This window comes from Notolepis coatsorum, assembly GCF_963971535.1.
Source record: "Notolepis coatsorum genome assembly, chromosome: 1".
NCBI classification, from domain to species: domain Eukaryota; kingdom Metazoa; phylum Chordata; class Actinopteri; order Aulopiformes; family Paralepididae; genus Notolepis; species Notolepis coatsorum.
Genome location: NC_140165.1, coordinates 253,844,392 through 253,849,391, shown reverse-complemented (window position 1 = coordinate 253,849,391; position 5,000 = coordinate 253,844,392).

The following is a 5,000-nucleotide window of genomic DNA, read 5'->3' as shown; positions in this document are numbered from 1 at the left end:
CGCCAATGGTAAAGTTGGAAGGAGACTTTCTTGGCCCACGGTGTAATTTCTTCTTCTTCTTCTTCGAGTACTTTCCGGCAGACTGGACACCTTTCGGCGTATTGCTGCCTAACAGATTTATCTGCTCACAAGTTCTCTTCTCCTTCTTTTGAAAAGACATCCACTCGCCTCGCTCCTCTGAATAGCGCTGAATTAGATCATCCCTGTACCTCGTGTGTCCGAGAAGAGCCCGGAAACACTATCCTAAAATCTATAGAGCAGCAAAGCCGCAGAAACCGGAACACTGCAGTCTGCAGAGCCAGGAACAAGTCAGACACATTCTACAAACGTGTCTAATGTGAAATATATAAGCATATAAGCAAAACTAGATTTTAGGTCTGTGATGAAAAAGGGCCTCGCGGGAAGGGGGGCCTCGCAAAAAATAAAATAAAAATAAAAAATAAAATAAATAATTTTTTTTTTTTTTTTTGCGAGGCCCCCCTTCCCGCGAGGCCCTGTGCGACCGCACTGCTCGCACACCCCCTGAGGCGGCCCTGCCCAGAGGACATGTACTACTAACTATCCTGCCTCCATATACCCAGAGGAAAGGTACTACTAACTATCCTGCCTCCAAATACCCAGAGGACATGTACTACTAACTATCCTGCCTCCATATACCCAGAGGAAAGGTACTACTAACTATCCTGCCTCCATATACCCAGAGGACATGTACTACTAACTATCCTGCCTCCATATACCCAGAGGACATGTACTACTAACTATCCTGCCTCCATATATCCAGAGGACATGTACTACTAACTATCCTGCCTCCATATACCCAGAGGACATGTACTACTAACTATCCTACCTCCATATACCCAGAGGACATGTACTACTAACTATCCTGCCTCCATATATCCAGAGGAAATTAACTAATGCTGTAGACGACACGTACCGGTAAGGTAGCAGAGTGCTGTGGTAGGGTTTGAGTTCAGGACGTACAGTAGCAGAATAATACATAAAGAGATTCTAACTCTAAATGATTCAGGTTGAGGGCTGAATTTGGTATTAAAGGTGCCATAGATCAAATGTTATGTAATTAATCATTTATCCACAGCTTTTAGAAAGTAATACATTATAATGATAATTAATTTATCATTTAGAAAATGTTGGCAGGTCCAAAATGAATGTTGTATCCTCCCCTCCATCCTTCCCATTTCCCCACGTGGAATGCACCTGATTTGATAAATTACATGCTGGTGCTCTAGTGTGACATCTAGTGGCTGAATGTTATCTATAGCACCGTTAACATCTAGTTGCTGAACGTTATCTATAGCACCTTTACCATCTAGTGGCTGAATGTTATCTATAGCACCTTTAGCATCTAGTGGCTGCATCTTATCTATAGCACCTTTAACATCTAGTGGCTGCATCTTATCTATAGCACCTTTAACATCTAGTGGCTGAATGTTATCTATAGCACCTTTAACATCTAGTGGCTGCATCTTATCTATAGCACCTTTACCATCTAGTGGCTGAATGTTATCTATAGCACCTTTAGCATCTAGTGGCTGAATGTTATCTATAGCACCTTTACCATCTAGTGGCTGAATGTTATCTATAGCACCTTTAGCATCTAGTGGCTGCATCTTATCTATAGCACCTTTAACATCTAGTGGCTGCATCTTATCTATAGCACCTTTAACATCTAGTGGCTGAATGTTATCTATAGCACCTTTAACATCTAGTGGCTGCATCTTATCTATAGCACCTTTACCATCTAGTGGCTGAATGTTATCTATAGCACCTTTAACATCTAGTGGCTGCATCTTATCTATAGCACCTTTACCATCTAGTGGCTGAATGTTATCTATAGCACCTTTACCATCTAGTGGCTGAATGTTATCTATAGCACCTTTAACTCTCATTTCAGTTGGACTGGAGGTTCAATGGGCCTCATGCATGAAGCGATATAAGAACAGATTTTGTTCTTAACTAGCATTTCCTCTTACTTTGTTCTTACCTGGGATTCAGCAAAGTTTTCTTATTGTTGCTTTTTTCTCAGGCAAGAACAAATTATAAGAGTGGTCGAGAGCACTCTTACCGAAATAAGAAATTCTTACCCAGATGAGAAACATTTAAAAAAGCCTACCATTCATAATAATACATACGATTTATATAGCGCTTTTCCTAATTCTCAAAGACACTTTACAAAACAAACAATATAATACAATACAGTTTTAGTAGATAAAATAAAAAGATATATATAAAATGGTGAGAGAGAAAGGAGTTCATGGGTTGAAAGCAAACCATTGGTCAATTGCCCCCAAATACAGTACCCCCAAATACGACTTTATAAACCCATGCAGAACTTTTCAATAATTATTATTATTATTATAACTTATTGCGTGCGTTCTGCTTCTGAAATTGATTATATATTGCTGTTAGAACAGGTAGATGCTGGCTGCCCACGCTGTACGCATATAACGCATATTTACAACCTCTCCTCTCCTCTCCTCTCTTCTCTTCTCTGTATAGATGTAGCAGTACTGTCTATCTGTATGTCATGTATGTCATATATGTTATGATGAATTGAAAATGGGGGACCCTGATGTAAACAAGACGAAAGTCTTTCTCTGGTCTGCATCCCCTTAACAATTGTGTGTATTGAGCTGTACTGTATTGTACCAATTCTGCAATCTGTTAATAAAATGTTCAATCAATCAATCAAAACTCTGCTCCACACCTAAAGTTCTGAGCGCACTCAGAGTTTTAGCCGCGGACATTTCAGAGAGAGATGACATCTCTCCACGGACATTTCAGAGAGAGATGACATCTCTGAAAGGACATCTCTGAAAGGAGAGAGCATATGGATCAGCGGCATATATATATCAGTATACTGCGCGCCGCGATTGGTTCTTGAAAAGCGCGCAGCCAGTCGTTCAGTATTGACAAAGCCTACTTTTGATGGATTTATTTCGCACTATACAGTACGTATACGTATAAGTACAAGTATAAGTCTTTATTTGTCATCAGATTAACACACACACATACATGCGATGAGCGACCCACAGGAACACACACACATGCACTGAGTCGCAAGTCGTGAGACGTGTGTGTGTGGGTCATTTTGAGATCGCAAAGCGCTTCCTGTTGAATATATCAGACAGGGATCAGATGGCGAAACTCGGCTGTTTTACACCCGCCTCATTCGCCTTATAAGGAGATGGTGGGCGTGCCTGTATGCAAATGAGCCTGTTGTCTGCGAGCCCTGTCTGCTGCTTACATTGAGAGCTGGTCTTACTGCATTAAAAGAGCTAGCAATAACTTCAGCTACAGTGAACTAGCGTAGTGATTTATATTGGCTTCCAACGATGTTAGTAACATCATAACGTTGCTGCATTTGTGTGTGTGTGTCGTCCATGTGCTTCGATCCATGACATAAGATAGGGATAACGTTATTAGGATACTTTACCAAGACAGCTAGGTTGAGGAACATGTTATAGACTCACCCCCATCCACCCATCACCCTGCCTGCACCCCCCCCCCCCCTCCCCTGTGCCGCTACGAGCCCTGACTTTGAAGGGCATTCATAAAGAAACATCTCATTATAGATGCAGTTGATATGCAGGTCTGGATCTCCATCACACATCATAAAGTCCTTATAGCGGAGGTTTCGAGAGTGAACCACTGCGGCGGGGGTAGTAGAGAGAGAGAGAGAGAGAGAGAGAGAGAGAGAGGGGGGGGGGGGGGGGGGGTGGGAGTGAACCACTGCGGCGGGGGTAGTAGTTCAAGTTCAAGTTCAAGTTCTTTAATAGTTGTCATACAGAAGTACAGAATACTTTCATACAAAATGCTTCTTACTGTTACGCTCCAGAGACTGTGCTAGACAAGATAGTATCAAATAACATAATAACATAATATAGCATGAATTTAGAAGAAGAAAATGAGGTCACAGTGTTCGGTATAGACATATGTACAATGTTCTGAGTTACCATATAATATACAATACACAATACTATGCAGTGTACTAATGTACAGTACTATCTAGTGCAAAGCAGAAATGGGATGAGGTACAATTTTAGGTACAATTTACAGTAAGGTGTACGAGTTGTAGTGCAATCCTTCATCCATAAATATAAAGTGTGGGGAGTGGGTGCTACAGTGTGTTTGTTTAAAGTGAGTGTGTGCGTGTGGATGTGTGTGCTATGTGCGTTTGGTGGTTGTTGTTGTGTAGTGTTCATTCATTGTTCGTTTAGCAGCCTGATGGCCTGGGGATAGAAGCTACTTCTGAGTCTTTCTGTGCTCGCCTTGAGACTCCTGTATCGCTTGCCTGACCGCAGCAGTTCGAAGAGGCAGTTGTTCGGGTGACTGGAGTCTTTAATGATTCTCTTAGCCTTGCCCTTGCAACGCTTGTAGTAAATGTTCTGGAGGGTGGGGAGCCCCCCTCCAATTGTGCGTTCGGCTGAACGTGTCACTCTTTGTAGTCTGCTTTGGTCTTTTGCAGTGCTATTCCCAAACCAGGAGGTGATGTTGCCGGTCAAGATGCTCTCTATTGTACATGAGTAGAAGTTCTTAAGGATCTTCTGGCTGACTTGGAACTTCCTTAGGCGCCTGAGGAAGTAGAGGCGTTGTCGTGCCTTCTTCACCACACTGTTAATGTGTGTGGTCCATGTCAAGTCCTCGGATATGTAGGCTCCGAGGTACTTGAAGCTGTTGACTCTCTCAACCGGTGCCCCGTCGATGCTGAGGGGGCTGTAGTCCTTGACCCCCGACCTCCTGAAGTCCACAATCATCTCCTTTGTTTTGCTGACGTTCAGGGAGAGGCTGTTTTCCTGGCACCATCCCGCAGGACCTTGACCTCTTCCAGGTAGGCCCTCTCGTCGTTGGCAGAGATCAGGCCCACCACCACTGTGTCGTCAGCAAATTTGACGATTGTAGTGCTCATCTGCGCTCTGATTGGCAGGAGACAGCATGAGAGGAGAGAGAGCGGGGGGGGGGGGGGGGGGAGGGGAGAGAGA